Source organism: Nomascus leucogenys, chromosome 8 (genome assembly GCF_006542625.1).
Source record: "Nomascus leucogenys isolate Asia chromosome 8, Asia_NLE_v1, whole genome shotgun sequence".
In the NCBI taxonomy this organism is placed as follows: domain Eukaryota; kingdom Metazoa; phylum Chordata; class Mammalia; order Primates; family Hylobatidae; genus Nomascus; species Nomascus leucogenys.
In genome coordinates, this window is record NC_044388.1 from 71,093,469 (window position 1) to 71,112,150 (window position 18,682).

Genomic DNA, 18,682 nt, shown 5'->3' on the forward strand with positions numbered 1-18,682 from the left:
ATACTTTTATTAATCAAAGAATATATTTATATGTAATTGCTTTCCACTCTAACCAAAACTGTAGCAATGCCCCAAAAGCCTCCAAAGAGGAGCACAATAGTGATTCTTGAGGATGTAAAATCAAATCATTTATTATTCAGAAGGGTGGCAGATTTACTAACACAGAAAGTTTCTGTCCCAAAATGTCCATTCTTTTGTGGCACTTGTTCTAATATTTAAATTTTTTTCTATTGCTTATAGTAAGTTAAATGTTGTCACTTAAGATTTGAAGAACTCACCTTCAGATATTTTGGTTTCTCCAAGTAAAATTATGCCATGGTACAGAACGTTAGGTTTGCTCTTACATTCTTATGATTCTGAATTTATTTTAGGTTTCACTGATGGAAAAATGGAGAAGGAAGATCTGATGAAACAGCAAGTCCTTAAGAGTGGGAGCCAGAAGTTTAAGTTGTAACAGGTTTCAGATATGACTCAGAACTTAGAGGATAACGAACTGCAGAAAAATTCTTTGGAAGATAATGACTAGAGAAAAATTCTGGGTCAAAGGCAGCTATTGTGGTGCATAGTTATTCAGATTTCAAATTTGAAAAGAAATCATTGTTTCATAGGCCGAAAGGTGAGCCACTGGTATCTGTCATCAGCAAACAGGAAACATGAAGAAGAAGTACATTTATTCTATAGGTTGCAACACACAGTACAAATATACCATTAGAATACCTAAAATGCAAGATGAATGAGTCCCGTGAATTGAAACTTTGATTTTGTTCTTGAGCTAGTAAAGTTTACAGAGTTCTATGAGGAAGGACGTCTGTGAAATATCTTATAATACGTAGTCTCCTATTTTGAGAGAAAGGGAAAGTATCTTTGCACTGTGAATATACCCTTTGTGTTGTTAACTGTGAGGACATGACAAGGCTAAACAATTGCTTCTTTCTTCTGTCAAAATTTCATTTGCTTTAGTTAGTGCCATTGTTTGAGAAAATTAAACAAGTTTCCATGTTTTAGGCTTCTTGACGTTTTTTGGTGTTCCATGTAACTGCAACGGAATAACTCGATGAAACAATTCAAGGCAGCTTTGCTCTGATCCTCAGTTGCCTTCCAAGGATAAGATGACACATTTGATAAACACATTTCCTTTAACGCCAAGTTCTCCAGGTCGGGCAGGCATATCATATAGATGAAACTTCTCCCTCATCCTGAGGGAGAAGAGGGTTAGAGATGAAGGTAAACCTGGATCCCGGTTTTAACCCTGCAACATACTAGTCTCCTGAACTTGAGTATTTGTAAATACTGAATCTGAGATTAGCTTTGCCCATGGCTTTCCAAACATTGATATTTGATGGGACCTGACCCTTAAATAATCCCAAGTCATAGAAAAACAGTTTTGTGGAATAGTTGTACAGAGCATTTGCTCACTCAGTTCTGTTGCCCAGGAGCCCAAATGGTAGAGGGAGGAGAATGTGGATTCTGGAATTAGGAAGACTTGAGCTCGATTTCACCTTCTACCACTGAACAGCTGCTGGGGTTAGTTTCCTATACTCTTTGAGTCCCAGACCCTTATCTCTAAAATTTAGAATAGTAATATCTACCTCACAGGATCGTTAAGAATGCTAATTGAGATTAAATATGTGAAGTACATGGCACAAAACATTCAATAAATATTAGTACTATTTAATTTAGCCTAAGGGTCTTGCTAGGTTTTTAGAGATGCTTTCCTGCCTCTTGTTGGCTCTACTGTTTACATAATTGTCTCTTTATTTTTCCTTTTCTCTAAAATGTTATTAATGTTTCAGTAAATTTTTTTTATATTGAAAACAATTTTTTATATAAAGTGGAACATATTGGGGGGAACTTTTCAATAGCCATCCCATAGGCTAAAGAAATAAACAAAAAAGATAGATGTTTTACATGTTTTTATTCTGTTGATGAGCCCCTGAGAAGATTGTTCCAGGTTCTGACACAGTCTCATCCAGGACCAAGATGGTTTTCTTCACTTTCCAACCCAATGATCTTTTAGTTTTAATATGAGTAAATCTAAGCATTGAAATACAGCATTTCCCACGTAGTTTTTTTTATACATTTAACATTTTAGCTCATGCAGAAAGGGGAGTTTCTGGAAAGCCATGCCTAAAGTGACCATCTATTGTAATCCTTGGAGAGTGTAACAAAAAAAATTGTCTTGAACATTTATGTAAAGCTTCTGGAAGGAGGCAGGAAAGACATCCTTAACCAACTAATAGAACTTTCACTTTTAAGGATGTGCAGTGCAGGTGATTAATTAGTAAAAATGGGCCCTGATACAAAATCAACTTAGGGTCCACTAGATACTGCAACAAAGGACTTTTATTGTTTCTTCTTGTGTAGGGAAACAGATTTGCCTAATCAAAGACCAGGTTCTTTCTTAGCAGTAAGGGAAAGAAAGTAGGTAATACTTTTTGTTTGTTTTTCCCTTCAGTAGTGGAGAAAGCTCACCAAAGAAGAGAAGGGACATACTTCACTCAGGTAGGCAATATTGCTTCTTTAACCCCAGGTGCAGCTATAGGGGCTTCCAGGCATATTAAGGGAAGAAGGCATTTGAGAATGGAGTTTACACTGCAAGTACCCATGTCTTCCTACATACGCCAGAGACTAAATTTGGGTTTGAATTGATTCTGTGGCTTTCTTTTACAAATTTCACTCCAGCTTAACATTGTCTCAACATTGTCCTCACCCACTACCAATAATTTCCACTTTAGTAACAACATTCAACTATTCTCAAGAATAGCTGAGGCTCAAATTGGGTAACACCACCTCATAGTGTCATAGAACTGAGATCCCGTGACCCTACCAACCTATAGGTGTGCAGTGCATCAGCTGCCGCGACTTGTTACCCAACTGCTGCCTCTGGTCAATTAACAAAAATAACCTTCTTTCATGAAGGAAACTTGTTGGCAAAGATTTTCTTACTTAGTAAGTCTTTCCACCTCTGGTATTATAACAGAGAGGCCAAAACAAAATTAAAATTCAGATTGTCATCAGTAAGGTCTCAGGGTTAAGTATGTATATCCCTTTTGAGTTATCTTTAAAACAACTTAAGCCAAATCCTCCCTTAAAAATCATGATTTGAATTAAATTTCATATCTCCCAACCTGCAATACATGATGAACGAACTGAACTATAGCCTTAAACAACAGAGAAATCCTTGGAACCAACATTTAATTAAAAAGACCATTAGACGGTGCCTCATTGGAAACGCAGAACATGCTTAAATGAATTTTTCAGTATGTAGATAAATGTTTTACCATTAGGGTTTCTTAAAGGAAGTAAAAATTGGCAACTCATTAAGAGTGTACATAGGTACTATAAACAGACAACAAAGCCTCTGGCATGTTTCATGATTTAGACATCAAAAGAAAAAGTCATAAAATCTACTTGCAGTAAAACAAAGTCCATTTTCCCCCCAACAAGGCTGGTATCTATTAGCTACCTCATATGTGGAGAAAGAAAAGTTACTAGTCCTTTAATCAGATATATCTGAAATGTTTTGGGAATAAATATGAAATAGTGAAGAGTGTATGTATTTGATGTTTTCTATTTTTTACACTATACAAATCAGAATGACCTTCGTGGTTTAAAACATTCATCCTCTCTGTTTCTAATAATACCTACAATCAGTTGTGTGTATTAAAAGCTTTGTTAATAATCTGCAAGTGATAGGTGACCTCAGCTATTTAGTTCTGTGGTTTAAAGCATGACCAAGATTGTGTTTTTGTTTTCCGCATTTTGTAGCTAAAATGTATGGTGTTAAAAATACTGACAAAAACGAGTTGTTGCTATAAATATGCGAATCAAATGGGAATTTTCTGGACTTTGTTATTATGAACATTGCACACAGAAAAAGCCAATGCATCACACCAGAATGTCAATGGGGTAGGGTACTGAGCCAAAGAAAAAGGGCAAAGAGCCCACTTTGGTACACCTGGAGTAGATTACACACATGGGGTTGATCTTTCCCTTGAAGCCAAAAAGCTCTGGTAATGTGCTCTCCACAGTACATGATAGAGCAGGGTAAAGCTGGAAATTAATCACCCAGTGCTACCAAGGCAGTTCATTACATGCAATTGACAGCTTCCTCTCTGTATTTTCAGATGGCTAAGAATCAAGTAGTTGCACATCAAAATGTGATTTTTTTCTTGCTTCTTGGCACAGGACCCGTATCTGTCATCATTTCATGTCCTCAAAGGCCTGAGAGAAGCTGCCATCCTTGGGCAACAAAGGATGCCATGCAAAGCAGCTCAGAACTTGAGTTGTTTCAACAGATGCTGTTTTATGTTTTGCCAAAGAATGGCCCCTTTTATTTCTGTCATGAATGCAGTCTTTCTTTCAGTTTCTAAATGTTTTCCAGTATTAACCCTAATCCTTATCTATCATTCTTTTAGGATGATGGGCTGTCCCTTTTCCTTTGGAACCAGCATAATATCTTCACCTTGTAAATATGGATTACAAAGAAATGGAAACTTGGTGCTGTTCACCTTACAGCTCCTGATGATTTCTTATAGTGGGGGAGAGAGATTGCACTTCAAGGTCAGAGTAGCTGAGCCAAGTTATTCCAGTGTAAGAAAAAATGCTAACATTGAAATGAACAATTTTCCCCCGTAAAGATTCTCTGCCTAGGGGAATAGAAAGATCAGAAAAGGGAGCTGGTGGAGGAAAGAACTAGAATAAACAAAGCAAGCTCAGAACAATTTATTCCTACGTTTGGTTATTGAAATAGAACCAGGAAGGACCAATGAAGGTCTGAATTAATGTAATTTATAAGAAGAGAGGCTCCCCTCCAAGGCAATGAAATGATCTCTTCCCAAATATATAACCAGGAGTGGCTCCCCGTAAACCCAAGGCATGTCAGGGCAAAGATGGTATTCTAGATCTTTACAGCCTCCCCAGTTTTTGCCTCAGAGAGATTTCCTAATTCACCATTTAGGGATTCAGAATTGTTAATCAAAGTTGCTCTGATGAAATTTTGAGGGTTGTTCTATTTCTTGTCACAAGTTGAATTGTTCGAAAGCACTGCCTCACAGATCTGATTTTCCACATTGAGCTAGCATTTTCTTACCTTGGGGCAGGCAAAGGGCTAGTCAAACTTTAAAATTGGAACTTCTTCTATTTTTTTCCCTCAGAACATTTGAAGTTTGTTTGTTTGGTGTGTTTGTTTTGTGTCTGTTACAGTTCTCTGTTTTGCTTTTCAAGTGCAAAGCTACTGTGCTGGTGATGATAGAGGAGATACATAAAGGAGGGAAAATACTTGCTCAAGGAAGTTCACAGAGTGGATACTCTATATCCAATAATAACAGTGAGGAAAGAAAGAATGCAGTTGAAGATATGAGGGGCAAAGTAATACAGAGATTTTCACAGATTTAGAAGATTGCTGCCCAAATCCTTCTGTTTCTCTCTTTTTGTTCCTAGTGAGAGTTATTAAAATAGCTAACATCTACATGCCTATTCCGCACACAGGAAGGATATATGAAGAAAGCAAGAAACCACTAGCCTATGTGTAGGGTGATATGTCTTACAGCCATGCTCAGTTACTATTTTTGATTGCAGGCCTAGAAATAACCATCTGGGCAATCAGACTTTTGCATTGACATGCAATGTTGGCTAAATCCACAGGCAGCTGGCTGAGTACTATTTAAACTCAGTGCTGAGATAGGAGTAGGCCCTGACAGGCAGTAGTTAGGGGACACTCATCTATTCTACCCATGTCAACAGTAATGATGCTGTAATTCTTTCCAAAATGTGGTCCTTTTTGCTATGTTTTGACAAGCTGGCTGTTATTCTAACTTTCTGTATTATTGGAAACACATAGACTAGACATTGATACACATATATGCATATGCATGTGTTTATATGGCTGTATATAGTTATGGAAGAATCCGTGAGAGTCAATCATCCATATTTATTATGTACACTATGCAAAGCACTTTATTGTGTGATATAGAAAAATATGGAAAAATTATAAGCACACTAAGTCCAGGAGAGGTTGATTCACCTATTTTCCAGAACCTCACTTTGTGTTTCTATTAAGTGACTTATAGGGATCAGGCAGTATCCAATATCATTTCTAGGTCTTTAATCCTATGATTCCATCATTTTGGATAGAAATTAAGTATACTGTTAAAGACACATGGACTGGATTAGTGGTTACAAGCATAAGCTTTGGTGTCAGATCCATTTTAAATACAAGTGCGGCTTCTGCCACTTAAAAGTTCTATGACCCTGTGGCATTTATTAAATTGGGCTTTAGTATCCCCAACTATAAAATAGGAAATTGTAATTGTGATCTATCTCATAGGGTTGTTTTATAGATTGAATGTGATAAAGCATGTAAAGCATTTTTCAGAAATCGTGGTAAAGGACAATTATTACAAAAATGTTAGCGCTTTTATGCTATCATGATGGTAGTTATGGAAGCATTGAAAACTGGGAAAAGTAAGTCAGCAGAACTCAATAAAGTTGATTCCTTTGCACTGCCTTTTTTGTTGGAAAACTGTTGACTGGATAGATTTTTTTCCTCTCCTGGGAGAACAGTGAAGTTGTGAATTTCTTTGTACAGTTCAGAAGTAAATGAGACGATCCCATGTATAAATCACTGAATTTATATTAGTTCTAATCATTCCCAGAAATAGATCCAGGCTTTACGTGAGGCAAACACATGCATTTATTGAATCAGTTCATTAGCAGTGAAGATATATGTGTATGCATATGTGTATAAACACAGAAAATCATTTTGGCATTTGTATGTTCATAGGAAAGAGCCAGGACCTATGGATAGATTAGAAGTCAGAAAATGCAGGTTTAAGCAGAGCTCTGATACTAACTTGCAGTGTCATTGTGGATAAGTTACTTAATCTTTCTAATCTCAGTTTACTTCTTTGTGCAACTAGGGCTTTACCTATTAAATGGTCTCAGCTCTAACACTGCCCTGAAATCTCGTGACTCTTTGTCAACAATAGCTCCCTGAATGATAACCTAAGATAACTAGAATGAACTTCATTCTTGTATAGTTCAATGTTTCTCAAATTAGAATGGGAAATCTCAAGAGTCCAGACAATCTCAGCTCAATCAGCAATCTCAAGACCTCCTGACCAAAAGTTGTCCTGTTCATATGGCCCTGTCTCCTCCACCCCGTGCAGCCAAAAATCCAATAGACATTCACTGGGAACCAGCTATTGTCAAGCACTGCACTTGATGGTAGAAATTTAAGATATAAAATACATTTTCTAATGAGGAAGACATGTAATATTTACATTGTCTTAAATGCTAGGCAAGCACACAGAAAAACTACTAAATATTTCTGGTAAGGTCTGATAAATTGACACACGGGTTTCTTTGGAGATGCGTCTTAAAGGATGTCAAAGAATTGATCTGGTGGATAAAGTAATGAGGAGACAGTGGAAGTTCTCATGCAAAGGAAAAAAAATTGTAAAGATACAAAGTTGTGAGAAATCTTGATATAGTCAGAGAATAGAAATTACTGTGGATGTGAAATAAAGAGCATTGGTTAAGAGGCCAGATACCAAAGTCAAATGGTCTAGGTTCAAATACCAGCTCCATCACTTAGGTGCAAATGCTGGGCTAATTAGTTGACCTCTCTGCTTCAGTTTCTTCATTTGCAGTATGAGAATGATAAGGTATTGTAAAGATATATTTTTGAAACATACTCAGTCAATGTGAGCTATTTTTTTGAGTATCAAGTAGAGGGGCTTAGTGAGACAATAGAGCGAGGAGACACTGAAGAGATAGATTGTAATCTGATGACAGCCAGAGGCTGTCTTATGCCTTGTCAAAAAGGTCTTCTAGATGTGCTGATGGGGATTTATGCTGGAGAGTCCAGTGGCCATATTAATGGCATTGTGGCAGGAAGGAAAAGGGAAAATTGGAAGAGTCTTTTCATAAAAAAATAAGAGTGGAGGAATAATCCAATATTTTGCCTTAGGTAACCAGATGAATTGCAGCCATTAACATCTGAGGCAACATCTGAAGAGGAAGTGCAAGTCATTGGGAAATATGATAAATTTAATTTCATTGCATTTACAGTGTCTGTGGGACATCAGCTGGAGGTATTCAATGAATGTTTGTATATACAGCAATGTCTCAGAAGAAAGTCTAGAATAGTGCTGTCCAATAGAAACCTACTGTGACCCTCAAATGCAAATTATTTAGTACATTAATTACATGTTTTATTTAACACAATATAACTAAAATGTTATTTCATCTTATAATCAATACGAAATTATTAAGATGTTTTCTTGCCAGGTCTTAAACGTGGTGTGTATTTTATACTTAGCACATCTCAAGCCATATGTCAGGTACTCGGTAGCCACATGTGGCTTGGGGACTACCGTATGGGACAGTGCGGTTCCAGAACATGGCAATGGGGAGGATTTATACATTTAGCAATGGTCAGTTGAAAAACTCCAGGCACTGTGCTAAGAGTGAGAATTCAGTGATGTATAACACAGACACAGCTTCTCCTTCACAAACTTTCAAGTTATTAGGGAATAGCAGTTCTGCTGGCCTTAATGTTCTTTCTGTGCAAATTAAATAACAGTGAAGTCACTGAGCAGAGTTGTCCCAAACCAGGGATCACAGAGCACACATGAGATTTCTATGCCTGTTTGTTTGTTTGTTTGTTTGTTTGGAGATGCAGTCTGTCTCTGTTGTCCAGTCTGCAGTAGCATGATCTCGGCTCACTGCAACCTCCACCTCCCTGTTCAAGCGGTTCTGCTGCCTCAGCCTCCCAAGTAGCTGGGATTACAGGTGCACACCACCATGCCTGCCTAATTTTTGTATTTTTAGTAGCGATGGGGGTTTCACCATGTTGGCCAGGCTGGCCTCGAACTCCTGACCTTGTGATCCACCCTCCTTGGCTTCCCAAAGTGCTGGGATTACAGGTGTGAGCCACTGCGCCCGGTCGAGATTTCTATGCCTCTTTACCCTCTCTGCCCTGAAACTTTTGTAGTACAAATTGTACAAAGTCATAAGTGGGGATGCCCCAATTTACCCCATCAGGGAATGCAGACATTTACAAGTAATTAAAAGAAAATGAGAGTGTTATAAGGGAGGAAACTCATGTGAGGGGACTTGGTTACTTAAAGATCAGGAATGTCTCTGTAGTAATGACATCTAAGCTGGGAACTGAAGGATCACCAGGAATTAGACCAATGGGAATGTGGGTGGGTATTCCAGGCAGAAATTTGGATACATTTGAAAGTACAGAGGCAAGGCCCTCAGGGAAAGTCATGGAGCTAAGAGAGATTTGGACCATGTGTGGAGAGGAAGAGAGGAAGGACATGAAGTTAGAGGGTCTAGGGGCTTCTCTGCAGGGTGGATTAAGGGAGCAAGGGACACACAGAGCCAGGGATACTAATGATGTTAGTAGACAGCAAGAGATCTTGGAAAGAACCTGGGAAGGGGCAGTCAGAAATGCAGAATAAAAACCAGAAATGAGTAATGACATACAAGGCAACTAGTGAGAGGGAAAATTCACTTTGTGAAAAGGGCCAACAATGTGTCAACTACAGCAAGGAAGTCAAGGCTGAAAAGGCTAAAAAGTGGCTGTGGGATCAATTAATGAAGGCAGCGTTGAGGCCTTGGTGAGCACAGTTGTGAGAAAAGAGGTAGAAACCAAATCGTAGCAGTGGAAAAACAAATGGAGCTTGAAGAACAGAAGGTATTTTAAAGAAAGCTGACTGTTGGGAAGTGAAGGAAGGTGACGTTCCTACAAAAAGAGAAGTACACTGTAGCGTTGGTGAGAGTTGTTTGCTCTTTTATTTTATTTTTGTTTTTAATCATGGGATACTAGCACATCTCTAAACTTCATATTCCCACTGTTCTCTCTCTAACTCTGTTACAGAAAACAGATACATCTGGTATTTTTTTTTTTTTTTGAGACAGAGTCTCACTCTGTCACCCAGGCTGGAGTGCAGTGGTGTGATCTCAGCTCACTACAGCCTCCACCTCCCAGGTTCAAGTGATTCTCATGCCTCAGCCTGGTACTATAGGTGTGTGCCAGCACACCCAGCTGATTTTTTGTATTTTTAGTAGAGACAAGGTTTCACCATGTTGGCCAGGCTGGTCTCGAACTCCTGATCTCTGGTGATCTGCCTGCCTTGGCCTCCCAAAGTGCTGGGATTACAGGCATGAGCCACCATGCCCAGCCCATCTGATACCCTTTAGAAATGGACACAAGAGTCAGAAGGTGTTATTGGATTCTCCCTGTTAATTTATTGCACAACCTGGGGCCTTGTGATTGAATGGGTGTTGAATTTGGATACACGGGATTGAGTCGTCAAGGGACCATCAGAGGAAGGGCCTAGTAACCACTCTCTCTTCCCTCTGTCCATCATTGTCCTCCCAGGTATGAATGAAATCATTCATTTTTCGCTGAACGCTTACTTCATGCTGGGACCTAAGCAACAACTGTGGCAACAATGGACTTATTGGTAATATACTATGTGCAGACACTCTTCTCACCTTTTGACAGGTATTGTCTCACTTAATCTGTCTCAAATCTTCATTGGACATATACTATTATTTCTTTGGCTGAGCAATAAGAAAAATTGAGAGAGATTAAAAATGCCAACTAGAGGTGCATGGCTGCATCCATCAGGCCCACAGACTCTAAAACATGCTCATAACCACCATGCTACCTACTCAATAGGAATACATCATAAAACAGCGGATGTGCCTTACTCCATTATCATTTCATGGTGGAACCTTAACCAACACTGTTTCCTTGAAATTGTTCCCAGATTAACTCCAACCATCCCAAGGCTCTGGTTTACCATGCCATTATGCTTCCTTTTGGTCATATATATTGTTTTTGTTCGATATTGCTATATAGTGTTTTTAGTTTTTCACGTGGATATCCTGCTAAATGTTTATTATCCTTGTTTGCGTACCTGGTGGACATAAGGCCTCTCTCAAATTTCTCTCTCTTTTTTTTTTTTCCTTAACATTCTCAGGTTTTAAAAAATCATTTAAATGGAAGGGTCACATGAAATTAGCTTCTCTACTAATTTGGTCTTCTTTTTCTTTTTTTTTTGAGACGGAGTCTTGCTCTGTCACCCAGGCTGGAGTGCAGTGGCGCCATCTCGGCTCACTGCAAGCTCCACCTCCTGGGTTCACGCCATTCTCCTGCCTCAGCCTCTCCGAGTAGCTGGGACTACAGGCGCCTGCCACCGCGCCCGGCTAATTTTTTGTATTTTTAGTAGAGATGGGGTTTCACCGTGGTCTCGATCGCCTGACCTCATGATCCGCCCGCCTCGGCCCCCCAAAGTGCTGGGATTACAAGCGTGAGCCACCGCGCCCGGCCTTTGTCTTCTTTTTCTAATCATGGTTGGGTGGAGCGTCCTGTCTCCTGAATCCTCTTCCCTTTTTCAGAGAACGTTGATTAGATGACCAAAAGTTCCTGGCCCTTTGCCAAGTGTGATAGAAAACAGGGAGAAGGTATCATCAATGTTTCACAGATGCATACATTCCAAAGGATCTCATCAGAGCATAAGAGCTCTTCCAGATAATTAGTAATTGGTCCTCACAGCACCCTTGGGAAGTACTGGGTATGCAGCAAATCTACACAGAGCATAAATGAGCCTTTCCAGAGTGCAAGACAATTTCCTCCTCAGTGATGGGGACAATTATAGTGATCCACCTTACAGGGGTGTCAATTATTCACAATCTAAAAGCCCTGAGAATTACGAACCTCACTAGGAATATGTATACACAGCACATTTGTATTGTACTTAATTGGCATTCTTCTTTCCCCTGCCCTGCTACCTGCAAATCACACCACAATGACACCCTTGGGTTTGCCTTTGGTCCTGGTTATTGACATGGAGCCTGCCTCCCTGCATCAAAGATCTGCCTGGGTCACACAAGAGGATAGAAGAACAAACCTGCCGGGTGTTGATGAGCTCATGACAAGCAACCTAAATGGAATTCTGACAGGCCTTCCTAGCCTTCTACATAAACATAATGAATCAACACAGAATACACACTCAATAAGCTACAAGTACAGCAGAAAGCAGTGTATGAGGATAAAGGGAAAAACAACAGATTGATCCAGCTCAATGAAAGGAATTGCAAAAATCATTCTGAATGGTGCAGGGTGCAAGTGAAATATTCCAAATAAGCTTCTGTTAACAGTTGCCACCAATGACCTATTCACCTTTGGATTCTTTTTACTTGAGCCTTTTTTATCTCCTCCCTCTCTCCTATACCCTACCTACCTTATTTTCATCTTTTTATGTGTAACTATCCAATATCTCTGACGAAATTGTGAGCTTCAGGCAAGGAATATATCTCTCATGTTATTTTGATTCAATTAAATTAGAAACACAGTCACAAAAACAAAACCACCATTTCTGCTTCACCACTCTTCACCTGTGGAATTGCTTATGCATTTGATTATTGGCACATTCACCATTCAATTCTTTCCATCTTCTTTGTTTCAGCACTTCTTCTTTATTCAACTCTTCATTTCATGCAACAGCTATTACTGGATGTGTTCACACACAGACTAGGAAATTGTTTGCTACAGAGACAGTTGCAGGAGTAGCCTCAATAAAATAAATGGAAATAGCATTTCTGGATGAAAGAACTATTCTATTAGATATTACTGACTCTGTCTAAATATCTGAGTTCCTTAAAGACTTCTGGGACAGGTCTGTGTAGAAGGGTGGCTGAGTATAAAGGAAGAGGAGAGTAAACTGAATGATCATCAGAGGCAGAGCCAGAAGTAAGGTGAGAATTGATAAATGAACTATTCACAGAAATGTCTTTCAAAATGTAATTTTAAACCATTGTTTAGAACATAAGGTTTTTACACAAAAGCACCACTACCTAGTACCTTCTCTCCCAAATGTATGCAGTGACATCGTCTCAACCTGGAACCCTTTAGAGAGGAGTCATGCTAATACTATTACCTCTATAATTTCCAGATGTGATGCAATAACAAAAATAGATCATCCCTTACCAAAGAAGAGAGGCAGAAAGACAGAATCAGGTAAATTAGAGCTGATAGGTCTTGGGACAATTGCACAAACTCTTCAAACCTAAGTGATTAGAAAGTGTCCATGTTTTTCATTAGTCAAATACTTGCCACATGATCATAAACCTGACCTCTGGTTGATTGCCTGCATAAAGGATTCAATGACCAAGATGGAAGTTGTTATATTTGTCTTAGGAAAATAAGGAGTGAGCTCACACATTTTAATTTTAAAGCTGCATTGAATTAAAAACTCTGAAAACACAGAGCAAGTTATAAATTCAGGAAGAAATGATTTCCAGGACTCTCTTTCTAAACAGAATGCCTTAAAGTAGCTGGAAAATTGTCCATTGTAGAGCTAAACAAAGATGCTTCATTTCTCATCCCTTTCCATTAAGTGAGAAAATAGAGCACGCCAACCAAAGAAATCAAAAATAACTCTCCTCAGCAAGCTTAAGGAACATTTTCCACAGCTCAGGTCATTGGTCATTGAGATCAAACGAGAGGAAATTTTGAGCATTCCACCCAGAGCTCATGATGGGGCCCACAGTGTGTGTGGATATAGACAGCATGCATTTGTGAGAAATCAGCCTCAGAATGTGCCTGTCAAAGCCAATTTAAAAATATTCTATCACACTCTTAGGAAACACCTCATTATGAGAAGGAACTCTGCTTTGGGGTGGTTGGTATAAACAAACACAACGTTTTAACTTTATAGATTAATGCATACCTGATATTTTGTATAATACTTTAAAGACCAGGTATCATAGGAGATTTGAGAACATAGAAACCAAGAAACATATTAACTCCTGTAATGGAAATGCATAAAACATAAACCTAATGAGCACCAAGCTACAATGTATTTTTGTGCCTGGATTGTCCAATTGAGATATTTATATATATTAAAGTTACTGTCAGTTCTCCATATCACTTTTGTGCTTATAAATCTGGTGAAAAAGGGGCCCAGGGCATTAATATATTATTTTTTCATTTATTTGCAAGATGTATCTAGCATATAGCCTTTAAATAGCTAACAGCATCGTGTCTGGGTACTCTGCACTTGCAATATTTAACATTAGGCCCTGGTAACAAGCAAGTAAGTGGGGGATTGTTCTGACTTTTTTGAGTATTGTGGTCATGTGGAGGGATAAAATAATTTGGATTTATTGGAATGAATTCCAGTTAGAAAATAAAAGAGTAAATCATGACATGGTTCAAACATTTTAAATTAATATTCTGATGAACGATAATTCTGTGTTCCTAAAGATACTAAATTCATGTTAATATTGGATATAACAGCCCATTGAGACACTATCCTTGGGTGGAATTGACACTGATCACATTTCGAGGTAGGTTTATGGCCGGGTAACAAAATGTTTGTGCACTCATACACAGCAATAGCAGAACAATTCTACTGTCTTTTTTTTTTTTTTTTTCTGATAAGAAGAAACTTCCCAGGACTTATCTGTGGCCTCTTGAGAGCTTCTGGTTGTTTTTCACATCTGCCTGTATTCACTTGTTCCCTCCATTGCTTCTCTGAAAGATCTGTAAGTAAATACCTCAAAATTATTCATAGCATTGTAGTCTAAGTACTGTATTGCTATAGGATGTCATGCTGGATTGAAGGGTGAGATTTTTGAGGCACAGGAGAAGGAAACAAGGTGGCCAATATCACATAGGCAGTTAGTGAGTGGAGGAACCCTCTCAGTTCCTTCCTTCTTGTGGTCATTAGGGAGTGAATATGGACTTGGTTTCAATTAAGGCTTGTGCTGACATCCAATGTCTGTTGAAGGACTTTGTGCATATTGCACAATGCTGTTCCGGTTGGGATAGCTTCCTCTGGGTTAGGTGACCCCATATCCTACTGGAGTCTTTCCTCCAAAATGGGTGGGAAGCAGAGGGTTTTTTTGTTTGTTTGTTTGTTTTTTCAAGTATATAAGGGAAGAAATCCACTGTTCCAAAAGGAGAAGAGAATTCCTATTCCCAAGTATGTCTTGCAGAGAGAAACACATGTCCACTGGGCTGCCGAGCTCAGGTGCTCCGTGAAAGGGAGCTGGGAGTTTGGGCCTTATCCTCAAAGAATAATCGAAAATACTTGCACTCTGCACCGGGTGATCTCACAGGCCTCTCTATCGGTACCTCTGTGAATATGGCTCTTCAGAAACTGCCAGCACCTTGGAAAGACTTCAAACCACATCTTTTCAGCAATGACCTGAGTTTACATGGTCTCTCTGTGACAGCAGCCAAGTGATCTGGCCCGGATTTTTGTTCCATGCCTGAACTCATTCTTTGCTGATAAAGTTAAACCTATTCTGATTGCCTATTTTTGAACCTTGTGCATTCCACAGGGAATTCCACAAGTTCAGGGTAGCTCTCACTCAGTACTGCTCTATTTGAAAGTGCTACATGGAATCCTGGTTACCACCACCAAGGCTTGTACATCTCTGCCTGATTTCGTGAAAATTGGTCTCCCAACTCATTTAGCCAGGTCATCTAGTTTTGTTCTGAGGTTAAATGTACTTAAAGTAGGAAGAGATATTTTCTCTCTGTATTTATTAGATGAAAGTATTGTGGCCGAAGACATGTTCCGGGGACACACTTTCCTGCTACCCCTTCCCCTTCCTGGTGCACGTTTGCTCTGAAGCGCACAGCACACTGTAACACTGCAACATGGCAGAAGGAAGCTGTAATGAGGGGTGATAAGGCCTAGTTCCAATCCTGTATTTAACTCCCCGTTTGCATTTAGGCAAATCTTTAAAATCTCTTTAAACTGCAGGTTCCTCATATCAAGCTCAAGGAGATGTCCAGTGTACTGTGTGGGCAACATATATAAGAGTGTTTAAAAACATTTTAAAAGGCAGATTAGTACAAGTATAGAGTGGTTTTTGACATAGAGTGGTATATGGCAGTTATAGAACAGTCATTGCTTTTCATTTTGTCTGTCTTTCCTCCCCTTCTTTTTATTTATGCTGGCTCATCCCTTTTGTCAACTTGCTTGAATTAGTGACATCCAGCTATATATCAGGTATATGGCAAGTCCTGGGAACTGAAGATTAATAACACAGCTCTCTATTCTTCAATAGCTTATAATCCCATTGTAGAGACCCACCAAACCAGTGATTACCCTATGAACACCCTGACAAGGGCATCTAAATGAGCTGTTAGCATCAGACAAATCTTCCTGGATGAGTTGATATTTCAAATGAGGTTTGAAGGAAGGGATGCAGGAGATAACAAGTTGAAGAAGTAAGAAATTGCTCCATTAAAAGAGAATGGTGCATACAAATGCTCATGGATAATGTAGCATTAAGTATTTGGGAACCTAAGTCAGCTGGCATTGCAGCAGCACAATGTATTAGAGAGACAGGGCCGGGAATGAGGCTAGAATGATGGTCAGGGCCCTGACCAATGATATTAAGAATCTTAGTCTTTATCCAAGGCTTAAACAAACAATGACTTGTTGTTTAAGGAGAGATCAAATCTGTGTCTTGCATGTGTGCATACCTGTGGGTTGTGGGGACCAATTGCCATATAATATTTTTCATTTTGAGATGATCCATTTGTACTCTCTATCCTCAAATATATAAATTAACTGGTTGGGTAATATCCTTCAAGGTGATTTAAGTTTTAATCCATCATAAAATGAGGGTAATTTGAATTTCTTAAAATTGGTAGGTGTTTCAGTGGCCTGGCTTGAATTACTGATTTGACTAAAATCCAAATGTGAGGAAATAGAACTTCACCTCCCAAACCACAAGCACAATAGCCATTCAATTGGACTCATTAGGGCAGTTGTAGTCATTATGTCGTGGGAAAAATAGGTATGGTGACTAACTTAAATGACCATTCATGGTGTTTATTTTAAAAGAACAGAATTTGAAAAACACTTGTAATGGCTCACTCAGTCATGAATAAAGACACATTAATTTTCACTTAACAAAATACTAAATTCTCTTAAATAATTTCAAAATAAAATGCAGCCATCATGATGAAAAATGGCCCTCCAAAAATAATGAAGATTATGATTAGACATTAATCATGATAGAGATTATGGACCATCACATTACTTTGCTCAATATATTGACTCTGCTCTGTCAATTTCTAGGCTTTCCATATTTTTTAGCTATTCTGATGGTAAAAATTAATTTATGGAAATTAATTTATATCTAAATGAAATAAACCAGTTAACAATAGGAAGCTTTTAAGAGAAAGGTTTTTAATTATTGCCAGTGTTATTTTTAAAGGCTTGTGATTTCTATTAAATTTTTCCAATCCCTGTTTCTGTAATTTATTGGTGCTAAAGACAGTATTTTATTAACTCAGCAATGAAGATTCTTTGTATGTTCTGTACTCACAAATTATTTGGTTTTCTTTCTCATTTTCCTTCCCTTCCTCTTTTTCTACCTCTTTCTTCTTTTACTATTCATTACATGTAATCTTTTTTTACCCCCATACAATCTTTGGCACTGATTTTTGTCAAGCTTTTGGAAATCATTTCAAAGCCTCTTCTTGCTTATTTTTGGATACAGAGTTTCACCCCATGGGAATTAATTTCCTGACCTCTCCCGACTCTTAATAACTAACACACCCACTCTAACCGACATCTATCCAATTACAGTCTATTCATAATCTTGGAAATTAGTTGAGATTACTTAAAAATATTTGTCTACTATTAACGTAGGAATAGCAACTTAGGTTCATTTCCAGGTATTTCCTTTTTCATGTCAAATTGAACAAGTTCTGTGCCTTATGCTCCAAGAGACCCACGATAAATAACTTCATAATTTTTCAAACCAGATACCCATGTAGAGGTACATAATGATTCTTCATTTGAAACCAGTACACATGTAGTTATAAGAATCTTTTACTTCTCAGTAAAGCAACTAGTAGCAACATTAAATCCAAGGACTTTTTATTTTTGTTTTTTAATGACAAGCATTTTTACCATGTATTTCCAACTTTTTGGCTGGAACTATGCTCAGTGCTCTGCAATTTATATTTTAGCCTCTATAACGTTAGTGAGATATTAATATATGCATGAAGAGTTGTAGTGAATGTAATTACAGTGGCAAAATGATAAACACATAGCTATTTTGCCTGGTAATATTATGTATTTTAACAGGTTTATTTGTTCAACAGTTCTAACTTTAATTACATTTTGCCATTTGGGATTTTTAGACATACAACAATCATAGCTCTTCTCTGGCTATTAGTCTAAGAAGATTGCATTCATTATAAAAATAATCCATATTTGTTTATTTAATTTTTTTCTTAATGCTATGCAAGTGAACTAAGAAATGATAACTTTCTGTGCTGTTGGTATTATGTGACTCATTTGAATGCTAAACAAATCATTCCCCATCCCTACCTGTGGCAGTGAAAGATGCCCAACAGGGTTTTGGCCCCAGGACTGCTCAGTCTTAGGGACTGTGCTGTATACTCTCACACAGACATGGAGCTAGTCCTCAAAACCTTGGTTCTAGATCACTCTGAAAATATCAAATGCTTTGGGAAGCAAGCCAACAAAAAATAAACAGGGAATGGGTACTGAAGCTAACAAATAGGTGCAGAGGGCCAGTCTCCGTAACAGCCAGGCTCAGTCCTTTTGTGCTCAACCACAGCAAAAAAAACCTCTGAAATTATTCCCTGCCGTGGAGT

General features: G+C 38.4%; 1 long non-coding RNA gene across 1 annotated transcript in view; it reads right to left on the bottom strand.

The window, feature by feature from the left end:
* Nucleotides 1–654: 654 nt before the first annotated feature.
* The window catches only part of LOC101176245, a 64,158-nt gene continuing 46,130 nt past the window's right edge, over nucleotides 655–18,682 (bottom strand). The window contains exon 2 of the long non-coding RNA XR_178648.3: nucleotides 655–1,196. This is a non-coding gene — a long non-coding RNA (uncharacterized LOC101176245). The remainder of the gene's footprint in view (nucleotides 1,197–18,682) is intronic.